The sequence below is a fragment of the Saimiri boliviensis genome, chromosome 5 (assembly GCF_048565385.1).
Source record: "Saimiri boliviensis isolate mSaiBol1 chromosome 5, mSaiBol1.pri, whole genome shotgun sequence".
Lineage (NCBI taxonomy): Eukaryota > Metazoa > Chordata > Mammalia > Primates > Cebidae > Saimiri > Saimiri boliviensis.
This window is the reverse complement of record NC_133453.1, coordinates 26,722,987-26,737,193: the sequence shown is the minus strand read 5'-3', so window position 1 is coordinate 26,737,193 and position 14,207 is coordinate 26,722,987. Positions and strand designations below refer to the sequence as shown.

Genomic DNA, 14,207 nt, shown 5'->3' with positions numbered 1-14,207 from the left:
GGCTCTTACAGACAGCTTTCGAAGATGGGATACTGCTCAGCAAGGTGTTGTGAATTTCCCATATGATGATTTCATCCAATGTGTCATGAGTGTTTAAATCAAGAGGAAGCTGAATGAACATAATTGACATTCCAACTGGAGCTCTCCTTTTCTCTTTTAACAGATTCAGCATTTCTCTAGGTGGATCTTGCTTTGATTAAACTCTGGGTATTGGCCAGGTAACCAGGAGGGGAGCTATGAATAGATCCTGAGCAAGGAGAGGCAAGTATTGCCTTGCAAGGCTCAGTTCTTTGACTCATCTGCAAATGAGAGATTACTAAATTTAAGAAAAAGTACTCCACTTTTGGTAACTCAGAAGGCTCAGAGGAATCTGGGGATTTAGGCTTTTTAATTACTTTGACTCAGATATCCCCATCTGAATTCTTTGGATCCCATTTTTCCTTCCCATTCAACATTCTGAATTTGACCTAACAAATTTTCTGAAGACTGAGAATTCCATCTTCTCTGCAATTCTGCCTCTCAGCTTTATCCCCTTAGTTTGTACTGCTCTCCAGTTTATGGAGTTGAAAATATCATAGGCTGTCAAGGAGATCCTCTAATTAGTTACCCCCAGCCTTTTATTGTTTATTTCCAATGTATCCCTAGAATCCAGCAATAGCCATGAGATTTCAGAGTCCTTCTAATGGCTATTTCTCAGACAACCGAGATATGACCTCCTCATCTCTCATGTCCAGTTTACTTTCTGTCACTGAAATTTCCATTTTATTTCACCACTGATGATAACACATTTAACAACTGCAAGGCTTCCACATGTCAACAGCTCTCAGTACACCACCACCTACCAGCATTAATGGGGTCCTCATTACCAACCGGTCTATGAATAATCTAGATCCACAATCTCATTTTAATGTTCGCCTTCTAGGACTTCTGATACCAAATCTTTTAAAATTGGGTTCCAGGGAAATAGACTTGGAGGCAGAGATTTATATGCCGAAGAGTTATTAGGGATGCTCTCAGGAGAAGAACTGTAGGGAGTGAGAGAACAGGAAGAGTAGTAATGAACTTGTGACAGAGGCCTCAGCTGATCCAATGGGGAGTTTTGAAGCTGGGGTTCCCTTCATAACTGTTCTAGATCAAGAAGGTAGACCAGGTCCTGTACCCTCTTATGAACCAATCAGTGGATGCATAACAATGAGCGAGGAAGCTGTCTTAACCAAATGAAATTTCCAGAGATACAGCCTAGTTGTAGCTAACAGTAGCCAATACTCTTAGCAACTGGAGAAGTAACTCTTCTGTCACTGAAAGAACATCTCTGTGTAGCCCCGCAGCATCCACTACACACTGAACACAGAATAGTCGAGGTGAATAAACTACTCATGTGAACAAAAAATAATGTGAGTTGTTTTAAATAAGTTTTCTAAATTAACATTAGGAAGGAATATATATATATAATATATAATTATATATCTATAATATATATAATAAATATATAAATTATATATATAATTTATCTCATATACATGAGCATTATAGGTAGAAAGGTAGAAATTATATATATATATGTGTATATATAATTTCTACCTTTCCACATCTAAGTAAAAACTTTACATGATTATTTAAGTGATGATGCTGATGTGCATATTTGAGTTCCAGCTATATATTTCCAACAATCTTCTGTCCTATAGTCCAGTAATAAGCACTAACCTTAGACTTATGTAGCTCTACCACCCCTCTTATTGGTGTCATATGTTTTTCTTTTCTGTGTTATATTTAGATACCTGGAGTATGTCTATTATTTTATTAATAGGATTCATTATTTTACATAAAGTACTCATTAATAGTTGAACACATGGATTAAGTTATATTATTGCAATGTGAATTGGCTATTGGATGGAAGACAATATTAAAAGTGTAGTTAAAAACATTTTTATGGTGAGCTTCAGGGCATATTATTTGAAGTTCTTTGGTGCCTTTTTATTCTTTATTATTTCATTTATTTGGGCAAAGACTATTATATGTTTATTATATATTCCTTTGAAATCAATTGGGTGGAATCTCAAATCACCCTTTGGAGCATAATCCAGTTAAATTTTAAAATTGTTTGATAAACTGGAGACATCTGGACACGCTAGAGTTAAGACAAAATTAAATAGGTATAAACAGAACAATTCAGTGAGGAAGAATATGGACACAAGTATAGGCATGTCAGGCCCTAGTGTATACCTTTCTGGAGATTAGAAATATAGGTTGAAGAACACCAATGAAACTAATTTAGAAAGAGGATAACTGATGAAAATTTTCAAACATGTATATAAATATAATAGCCAGGATTACAACTTAAGGCATCTTTGAATACTTTGGAGAAGACTCATTAAAGATTATATAAATGCAGGAAACTACAATGTATACAAGACTATTCTATATTAGAAATATTGAGTCAGATAAAGGCTGCTGTGAGAGTTACAGTTTGAGTTACATAACTGTACAGTTTGGTTTACATAAGGGAATATCAAATGCATAAAAGAAAGTATTTTCATTGTAACCTTTTACTTAAAGAAATAGGATATAATCTCTACAAGTAAGATTAAAGGTAGGAGAAAAATGTTTATAAATAATCTGAAAGGATTACTGTTAGATACAGTTTCTAACAGGAAAGACCAAGAGCTAAGAGTTCTCCTTTACTGTTGAATGAGCCTTCTAGACGACCTCACTTCTTCCCATCACAGACAAGTCTATAGAGACAGAAAACTGAAGCAAAAACAGTCATTTGCCTACAGGTTCTTGACCCCAGTCCCCCACTTCTGAAAGAACAACCTTATTATACTGGGACCCCATTGCAACTTCTAAGAAATCATGGTGCCAATCCTTTCGGTATGAATAATTGCTAAGATTATTCCTGTGTCTAAACTAATTTTTTCTTCTTTCATAGTAAAGTTCTCTCACTGGAAATGGGTAAAAGAGACCACAGCATGTAAAGAAAAAAGAGAATGTTTAGGAAACTTGTTGTAAAAATACTATAGTCATGAACTTATTAAGAAATCCACTCCCTAGAATCTTAACCCTGACCTAACCACTTGACCCCTCTCACATACAGTTGACTTTGAAGATCTCCACAAATATGTTTTATTATTTTCTGTGCAGATATCAGGGATGTAGATGGCTGTTTCTAAATCACAACTGCAGAACACAGCCACATGATAATGGCAGTCATATCCATTTATATTTCAAATTAACTTAGGAGTACCATGAGGATATAATGTTGTTTGGGCCCTGTTAAAACCAGTTCTACCATTCTGATATTCTAGGGAGAGAAAAATAAAACCAACAGACTTCCTATTGGATATTTTTAGCAGGAAAGTGCACAGCTATAAGGAATAATCCAATGCTGACTCACACTTGGCTCATGAGACCCAATTGTGACTTCCAATTCTGCATTAAGTGGTATTATGTTGGTCGGCTGATTTTAGCCACAGTGGGAATATTTATACTTTGGAAATATACAAACCCTAAAACTCAGGGCTTCCTTTCTGTCTTCTCTCTCTCTCTCTCTCTCTCTCTCTCTCTCTCTCTCTCTCTCTCTCTCTTTTCTTTTAGGCTAGGTGTTAAATATTTCTAGTTGAAAACAAAACAGGAAACCAAGGGGACTAAAGAATTACTCTTAAGACTTTTTTTTTTTTTTTTTCTAGCAAAGAACTTGGATTCCTGCTGGGAAGGAACCTGACTAGTGGTAAAGATGATGAGATATTTATCTGAACTGCTAGATACTCTTTTTTTAGAGGTGGAAGATGTTATCCACTTTAAAAATTGTATACAGGTGAAACCCAAAGTTACCTTATTCTACTTGTAAGCCATTCATTTTAGCATATGCACTATAAATAGGGAAGGTGTAAAATCAAATTTATGCATAAAATCAATAGAATCCATTTTGAATTTATAGTATATCTATTTCCTGTAACCTCTAAGAAAAAAAATCCTAGGCTGTGCGCAGTTGGGCGCAGTGATTCATGCCTGTAATTCTAGCACTTTGGGAGGCCAAGGTGGATCATGAGTTCAGGAGTTCAAGACCAGCCTGGCCAACATAGTGAAACCTTGTCTCTCCTAAAAATACAAATATTAGTCAGTCAGGCGTGGTGGCACGCCTGTCATCCCAGCTACTCAGGAGGTTGAGGCAGAAGCATTGCTTGAACCTGGGAGGTGGAAGTTGCAGTGAGTCAAGATCACACCACTGCATGCCAGCCTGGGTGACAGAGTGAGACTCCATCTCAAAAAAAAAAAAAAAAAAAAAAAAAATCCTCCAGTGGGATTCCTATGGTTATGAAATTAGATTGCTGGTTCTATCTTTTGTTTCTTTCTCTTCTGTTGATACTCTCTGGGACCTTTATTATCAACTTACTTTCTAAATAAGGATGCTCCAAAATAGAATGAAAAGGTAACCCTCAATTCTATCAGCTATCTCTATTTGTAATGGGTTCTTAAAATGGTTTGGTAGAAATACAGTAACACATTTCAAGTATGCCTATAATTATCTGCAATCCTAACTATTTATGATTTTCCAGTGCCCCATCCCAGTATGTAATATTGCCACTACAGAATAGTTGCTGTTTTTGTTGTTTTTAATTATTTCTTTGGACAACTTTGAATTGAAGTAGTTACATCAGCTATGCATTTTGACACTTACAGTATCCAATTCAATGTTTTATTAACACGGGTTAGTATTGCCTTCATCTTTGATATATAAAAAATGTTATTTCTGCCAACAGAAAGTGTTTTTGATACTTCATAAGTATTCAACCACAGCTATCAGAAGTTTTAAGACTAGTAAATCAATCAATACCCAATCAAATGAAACTGTGGTAATTGCTTCTGTTCAAAGAGAATTAGATTTAAGTAAGGTGCTATTTAGAGGTTGATAACATTATTAAGAAATTGCCTGAAGTTTGGGTTAACAGCTCAGAGGTGACTGAGTTGCCTTTTTGGTAATGTAAGGAAGGAAAGCTACTGCTCCTTAATCAAAGTAAATTGAGAAGACAAGTTACATCCACCCACCTTTTTTGTACTATAAAGGCGTAGGTTAATTTACTTGTTCAAATGTCTCTTGTTGGTTAGAATCAACCAAGCACTAGATCAAAATATGACAGTAAGACAAAAATAACCGAGGTGACTAATTTTAAAATGTGTTAGAAAGTAAGTATAGGACGTAGGCTGGATGAGCCACCTGCTGTTTAAGTCAAAATAATGTTGTAATTTAATTTTCCATCACTATTTCATCCCTTTTTAAGACAGTCAAACCATTCTAGGGAATGTTAGATAGAAAATTTGTTGTAAGGGAGCTTCTAGGGAGGTGAACATCTCTATTTCAGGCAAACAAAGCATTCTGCTCAGCTTGTAGTATTAGAAAAACATGCTTACTTGTTCTTACTTAACACCTAATTCATCTATCATTTCCTGCAAAATAAGCTTCTTAATATAAATTTCTCACTTTTAGAAACTGACGCTTCATTATTAAAATACCACCTTGTCTTTTAAGAATTCACTCTTTTCAATTTGGGCAGAACTTGTGATTATGGTAAGATATTACTCCCTTGATTAGGTTATATTACTTGGCAGAAGGGGTTTTGTAGATGTAATTTATTTATTAGTTGACAATGAGTTAATCTAAAAGGAGATTATCCAGATGGGCCTGACCTAATGACAGCCTTAGCCAGCACTTTAATTTAGCCCTGTAGGCCCCTAAGCAAAGAATCTATCTATGCCACGATGGACTCCTGACCCACAGAAATTGCAAGATAATAAATACGTGTTTTCTGAAGCTGCTAAGTTTGCAGTCATTTGTTACACAGTAATAGAGAACCAATGCATTCTAGATACAAGGGAGGGAAGGATTGAAGAAAGAACAAGAACACAAGAGAGTAGGAAGCATGTGTACCTCATCTCTCATGGGTGTCTTCCATCCAGATTCCTGTTCCTTAATTTTCTTTTTTTTTTCTTTTTTTTGAGACGGAGTTTCACTCTTGTTACCCAGGCTGGAGTGCAATGGCACGATCTCGGCTCACCACAACCTCCGCCTCCTGGCTTCAGGCAATTCTCCTGCCTCAGCCTCCTGAGTAGCTGGGATTACAGGCACGTGCCACCATGCCCAGCTAATTTTTTGTATTTTTAGTAGAGACGGGGTTTCACCATGTTGACCAGGATAGTCTCGATCTCTCGACCTCGTTATCCACCCACCTCGGCCTCCCAAAGTGCTGGGATTACAGGCTTGAGCCACCGAGCCCGGCCCCTTAATTTTCTTTGACAATAGACTCACACTACTCATTCTTCTGTTCCAACCTCTTACTCCACATTCACAGCATATGGGAAGGGTACACACGTATACCTCCTTCCTTCACACATTTAACACACCCTGTCACCTGCCCCAACATTATCCATTTTTGCATCAGTAGCTTTTAAAAGCAGTTAACACAGAACCTGGAGGGATGTCAATTTCTTTTCAGAATAATTTCTGAAATTTTAAATGAATTTGAATATAACAAAATACAGCAGTTTCCAAATGTATGTAGAATATCACAAGATTCTTAGAAGAAAAGGAATATGGATATGAGTATGTGAGTTGTTTCAGAGCATGGTGGGCCATGGGGGAACTGCACACCTGCTGCAGCTCCAGCAGGCCTGGTGTGCGTGGCCTGGTTCTTCCTCCTGCTCTCTCCATATCCAGCCTTCTCTGCCCCACTGGGTTTCCCTCTCCACTCAGAAACAGTCTTTCTTAACTGGCCATCAGACAAAATCAACCTAATTAAAGGAGACACTTTTCTCCATATTAATGGTGCATCATCAGGTATAGCAAGGGAACTAATTAACGTGAAGAAAATATCAAGATAATAAAAGAAAATTTGTTCTTGGAGGATAGAGGTCACTGGGAAACAAAGAAACCTTTTTAAAATTTAAGTAATACACTCAGAACGATTTGTGAATACACTGGTGTCCCCACCCAAAAAAAAAAATTGTTTTTTTTTTTTTTTTTTTTTTTTGCATAGTGCCTAAAAGGGAAAAACTAGAAAAAGAACTGTTCTAGGCTGAAAGCGATTAGTGCTAAAATAAAAAATTTAACTAGGAATAGTTAAAAAATACATATTTGGAAACCTAGAAAGTAAAAAAGTAAGACAGAAAACAAGGGTTGGAAAATACCAAAAGACACCAAGGGTTAACTCAGGAGGTTTATTATTCATTTAACAGCAGTTCTAGAAAGAACAAATAAAATGAGAGAGAGGATAGCAAACAAATGATAGAAGAAAATTTCTCACAATTGAAATCCAAGCCTTTAGAGTCAAAGAACTCACTGAAAACTCAGCATATTGAATGAATAAGAGAGTCACAGATAGAATTACCCTTGAACTACAAATTTTCAAGGAGTCCACAGAGGAGGAAACTTGTAAATGAGAATATTCTGAAAAACTTCTAAGATTTCAAAAAAAAAAAAAAAAAACTGACTTGCAAAGGGATGTGAATCAGATGAGAGTCTTGAGTTCTCATAAGCATCTGCAGATTCTGGGTAAAAAAAAAAATGAATCAATGTTTTTTAAGTTCTGAGAGAAAATACTTTCAATCTAGAATTCTGTAGCCAGCCAACTTATCAACGCTGAAGCAATATCAGGATAAACACATTTTTCAGACATGGTAAAAAGTTTACATTCAATTCATTTTTTTCCGTAGCAATTTGTTTAGAAATGTGCTCTAGCAAAATAACTCCTCTTAATCAAACAGGAAACCAGGGAACAACTGATTCATCCCAGGATGGCAATGAAGAAATCTAGATTAACTTCTGCAGACCTAGAGATCAAGTTCCAAGGTCTAAGGGCTCTGGGAGAGAGGTCTCCTAAGCAAACAGCACCATCCACAGGAGACCGGAAGATTAACTAAACGTTCTCTTCTTTAATTGGGGATGTAACAAAGAAAAAATGGTACAGGAAAAAGTGAGAAACTCTAAGAAAAACCAAAATTGCTCAAAAACTCATGGTCTAAATCTAGTCTAAACTGACTTTAGTAATGATTTTAAGTAGTTGGTTATATTTTTTAAAATAATTCATTTAACCTTCATTCTAGGACCATCATTCTTTAAGTGTCCTAGAACAGGGGTTCCCAAAGCCTTGGCTATGGACTGGTACCAGTCCTTGGCCTGTTAGGAACTGGCCCACACAACAAGAGGTGAGAGGTGGGTGACCAAGTGAAGCTTCACCTGTATTTACAGCTGCTCCTATATTTATAGTACATTCTTGCACTACTGCCTGAGTTCAACCTCCTGTGAGATCAGTGGCAGCATTAGATTCCCATAGGAACAGAATCCTATTGTAAACTGCCTACGTGAGAGATCTAGGTTGCATGCTCCTTAGGAGAAGCCAATGCCTGATGATCTGTAACTGTCTCCCATCATCCCCAGATAGGACCATCTAGTTGCAGGAAACAAGCTCAGGGCTCCCACTAAGTCTACATTATGGTGAGTTGTATAATTATTTCTTATATATTGCAATGTGATAATAATAGAAATAGAGTGCATAATAAGTGTAATGTGCCTGAATCATCCCAAAACCATTACTAGTGAAAAATTTGTCTTACATGAAACTGGCCCATGGTGCGAAAAAGGTTGGGGACCACTGTCCTAGAGATTACAAAATCCTTAAAAAAAGAATGCTGTCTATTTGGCCTATTATTAAACAATGTTTATATATTCATAACATAGTCATAAACATGTACACACTTTTCATTCATGATCAGTTATTAGACTGAACCTGTTAGTACAGTTGGGTGTACTTTTTGAAGCCATAGGATTGAATGTAACTCTCCACAGTCCTGACAATATAAAGGTGAGCTGGCAAAAGATGAGGGCAGCAGGCAGGGCATTGAAAGAAAGTAAAGTCTTTAAAATACACATCTTACAAAACGGCAAAGTCAAAGATACTGCCAAAAATGCCATGTTACCAAACAAAAGTATAATAACTATTTTATTTTAAAATTTAAGGTACTATCAAACATTAGTAGAAGTAGAAAGAAGAGGATGTTGTAAGAAAAAAAATTCTCATCCTTTATATGGAGGAATGAATAGATATCTCATTAAGAAAACAAACCAAGAAACAGTTGTACATAAATGGAGCTGCCAAACTGACTGTAAAACTAAAAGTAGAAACTGGAGAATCCGATTTTTAAAGGAGAGATGTTCTGAGACCTACTTTCACTCATAGATTTTTCTGTATTATTTGTTTTTTGAACATATGAGTGACAAGGGTAAACTATATTATTTTATTTTAATTGCATTTTAGGTTTTGGGGTACATGTGAAGAACATGCAAGATTGTTGCATAGGTACACACATGGCAGTGTGATTTGCTGCCTTCCTTCCCCTCAGCTATATCTGTCATTTCTCCCCATGCTATCTCTCCCCACCTCCCCACCCCCCCATCCCTCCCCCATTTCCCCCCAACGGACCCCAGTGTGTAGTGCTCCCCTCCCTATGTCCATGTGTTCTCATTGTTCAACACCCGCCTATGAGTGAGAACATGCGGTGTTTGATTTTCTGCTCTTGTGTAACTATATTATTTTAAACTTGATTGTATTGGGTCAGAGGAACTGATAGAAAAAAATTAAAATTAAAAGCCAAAGTATAAAACACATGGCCAAACACTGTAAATCCTAAAATGTTTATATATGTTTTAACAAACAAGGAATATTTGACAAAATTTTAACATAGGTATTATATGTCAGTAATTATACTATTATCCCTAGTAGGCTATGTAGCTGACATTAAGCCAACTAAGACAAACTTAGATACAATGGGGAAATAGATTTAAAAATTAATTAAAAGCCATTTCCATTTAGTTAATCTGGTTTCTACCCAAGAACGTTTTCTAAATTAACTGTCAGACTTGAAATAAACCATAACTGAAATAACTGAATGTCTCCCAATGCAGTAAATAACTTTACTGAACATAATTAATAAAATTGAATATCTGGCTTACTGAATCTAGAATAATAAAGTACAGTGAACAATGGAATAGAAAGAACCCAGCAATGATACTGAGGTGAGAGTTCATATTTAGAAGGTAATTCTAGGTCTCGAACTCAACCATATGCAAATGGACTTGTGAAGAATAGATTTTTTGTTCTCTTACCTTAATAATAATGGGTGTCCATTCCTACCATATCACTTTTCTTTTTTCTTAGCCCACATACTTTCACTGAAAGCACATTCATCATCAAGTACCACTTATTGAAAATGCTGTTCTATATTCAAGAGAGAATATCAGTATGTATTGGAAAAAGGAGATATGTGTAGATGTTGTGCATTTGAATGACCATACAAAACCTTACTTTCTTGTGTAGAGGAGATAACATTTAATAAAGTCAAAGTCCCTTCAATTGTCTAACTTTCTAAAATCAGAACGTCATAGTTTTGAAGTCTTTGAAATAAAAACTGACTTTCCTAGTACTATGGAAGCTTCAACTTGACTCTGCTTTTCAAACTTTAAAAATCAAAAGACTTTTATTTGGAGCATCACATTCCTTGCTTTTTATAAATATGAATTGCTTGGAGAAATTACCATTTTTACTACTGTAATATGAACTTTTGACAGGTTCTTTTGAAAATCTTCTTTATTTAATATGATTCTATGTTCTTTAATATTAGCCAGAAGCAAGGTCAATATTTTGAAAGTTCAATGTTTCCATAATTTTTAATAAGTAATGAAAATCAGGGTCAAACTTGGAATTTTTTTAATGTGATCTCATCTAAAGTATCACCCAAATCATAATTTATATATGGGTTATAACATGGGAATTTAATATCAGCAGTTCTATAGGTATGACTCTGCTCCTGCAGCTGAATAACATTTGAAACTAGAATCACTGAAACTTGCTTGCAGTTTCAGATTAAGACCATACTCTGACATCATCCTTGTCCACAAAGGAAAAAATAAACACAGCTCTGAACTACCAGCTCCATATGCTGTTGCTCCTCATCTCACATGGTTTTCCTTTGTTCTAGTAGCTGGGCTCTTCATCCACACACATTTGACCAAGCTCTCGCCTGGTACCTCAGTTCAAATGAATGAGTTTTTTCCCCCTTATTCTCAGATATGTATTTATTCATTGACCCATTTATTAATTTTTACTGCATGCTTATTATACTCCAGGCCACACAATAAGATGGAAAACAATCATTCTTACCTTTAGTAAACTTAAAGTCCAACAGAAGAATGAAATAGGTCAGTAGTCTTATTTGACTAATGAATCCAGTATCCCAAATTTGCTTCCCAAACCCAGTCTTCCTAAATGCTTCTAGGGCTGGAGTCCTATCCAGAGCCCAGTCCCTACAGAGTTGGATTTTGACAGCTTTCTGGAAGACTTTGTTGAAACTGACTATCCATTTGCCTGGACTTGACATTTTGCTATTATCTGCTATTGGTCCCTGCCCTAATTACAGACACAAAGGCGCTATGAAAATTTGATTTCTTGGATATGTTAATTCCCATTCTGTCTTAGCGACAAACAATTCAGCCAGCTTCTATTAGACTCTCATCTCTCCCTTTGTCTCCTTCCCCACTGTCTTTGCCTTAACTCAGACCGTTTTCTATCTCTTGCCTAAACAAAATTTTATCCTAAAACAATTTTTCTGTCTCGTTTTCCTACTCCAATATATAAACTATGTGCTCCAGGCATCCCCAGACTTTTTACACAGGGGGCCAGTTCACTGTTCCTCAGACCCGTTAGAGGGCCGCCACATACTGTGCTCCTCTCACTGACCACCAATGAAAGAGGTGCCCCTTCCTGAATGGCGGCGGGGGGCCAGATAAATGGCCTCAGGGGGCCACATGCGGCCCAAGGGGCTGTAGTTTGGGGATGCATGATCTGCTCTATTTAAAAAGACAACATCTTATTACTTGCATCAAAAGTGTCTAAACCCTAACGTTCTCTGAATTATAATTTATAAAATAAATATATCCCTGAAACCACTACTCAAGTCTAAGAATAGAACATTATTCAGCAACTCCAAAGCCACCCACAAGTCCACTGCCAATTCCTTTCTGCTCCCTCATCTCCAGAGGTAACCACTATGCTGACAGATAACACCATACATTATTATGTAATATTACATAATAATGTTTACATAATATTTACATAATTATTAATGTTTACATAAGTATTACATAATGTATGGTGTTATCAGTCAGCATAGTGGTTACCTCTGGAGATGAGGGAGGTATCTGTTTACAGTTCAATAATAGTAGCCTATATTACATAATCATAATAGGCTACTATTATTGAACTGTAAACAGATAAAAGCACATCATATATATTCCGTACCCTGGCTCTTATGTTCAACATCACATCTGAGAGATTCATTATGCTTTTGCATCTAGTTGTAGGTCATTCAAGTTTGTTGCTATGCAGGATTCCGTTGTATGAATATACTACTAATTATTCATAGTATTATTGGCTAATATTTGAATTGTTTTCATATTAGCTTATTACAAATAAAGCTGCTGTGAACATTCACAAACATGTAAATGTGTATATGCTGGTTTATAATTAGGTATGAAATATTTCTTTCATAGGGTATATATGTATTGAGCTTTAATTGATGCCAAACAGTTATGCAAAGTGGTTATGCCAAATATAGTCACACCAGAAGTGTATGAGAATACCCACAGGCTTTCAAAGACAGTTTTGTCAGTCTTGTAAATTCTAATCATTGCAGGGGGTGTGTCGTAGAATTTTATTATAGTTTAAATGTTCATTTCTCTTATGACTAATATGGATGAGCACTTTTTCAAGTTAATTAACCATCTTGGTATTCTCTAGTAAGAAAAATGCCTCATTTAAGTCTCTTGTTCATATTTGTTTGGGGTTTTGTAAGGGTTGTGAATCTTGGTCACAAATTCTTTGGCACTTCTATTGAAAGATGACGTCTATGTCCCCTCCTCTTCAATCTGTAGAAGCTTGTGATTTCAATAATAGAAAACGAAATAAATAGAGCTATGTGACCTGGGGCTGGATCATAAAAGGCCACGCATAATCTACAGTGTTCACTGGAAAACTTGCCTTTGGAGCCCTGAACCACAAGGTACAAAGCTCAATTACCTTGAGACTACAATTTTAAAAAGGCCATATGCAAGCACTACAATTTTTAAAAGACCATATGCTAAATAAGCCCATTCTTCCAGCCATTCCCAACAAAGCATCGGATATGTCAGTGAAGCTGTTCTGAACTAACAACACTAGCTCATTCTCCAAACAAAACTACTAAATGACTTCTGTTGACATCATTTAAAATAGAAGAATCATCTATCCAAGCCTTGCCTAAACTCCCAATTCATAAAATCATGAATCATAAAATGGTTGTTATTTTAAGCCGTTAAGTCTGGGTTTTGTCATGTTGCAACAGACAATGTTAACAGAGTTTGGTACCTGAAAGTGGGAAAAGTGTCATAATAAAACCAAAAGCATGTGGCATCAGTTTGGAGATGACCAGCAGCCTTGAAGAGGCTATTGGTAAAGGCTCAAACGAAAATGAATACACTGTTATTGGAGGTGGAAGAAAGCAGACCCTGGCCATGTAGCTGTGGAAAGTTTGGCAATACTGTTGCTTGCGGTAATGTAAAAAGTTGTAAATGTACTTAATAAACTTAATGATCTATCTAAGGAGACGTCTGAGCAGAGTGTTGAAGATGCTGCCTGGCTCCTTCTAGCTGCCTATAATAAAATGAGAGATGAGACAGATGAACTAATGAATAAAATGTTAGTTTTCTTTAGTAGAATTTGAAAGAAACATGAAGGCTTGAGATAGTCTTATATCCCACAAAATATCCATAAAATAAAGATAGCTTCAAGGCAAAGATCAAATCCTGGGCATCGCCAGTAAATTATTATCCTGGCGAATCCAGGTATGGCTGTAAGTTTCTTTTTTTTCTTTTTCTCTCTCTTTTTTTTTCTTTTTCTTTTTTCTTTTTTTTTTTCTTTTTTTTTTTTTTTTTTTGACACAGAGTCTCACTCTGTTGCCAGGTGCCAGGCTGGATTGCAGTGATGCAATCTCAGCTCACTGCAACCTCCACCTCCTGGGTTCAAGCAATTCTCCTGCCTCAGCCTCCCGAGTAGCTGGGACTACAGGTGCGCCACCACGCCCAGCTAATTTTTGTATTTTTTAGTAGAGACAGGGCTTCACCA

The 14,207-nt window shown here is 36.3% G+C and overlaps 1 protein-coding gene across 2 annotated transcripts in view; it reads left to right on the top strand.

Moving 5' to 3' along the window:
• Window positions 1–14,207, top strand: part of LOC101047868 (sperm-associated antigen 16 protein) — an 832,481-nt gene that overhangs the window by 754,028 nt on the left and 64,246 nt on the right. The gene's annotated exons all lie outside the window — the stretch shown is intronic.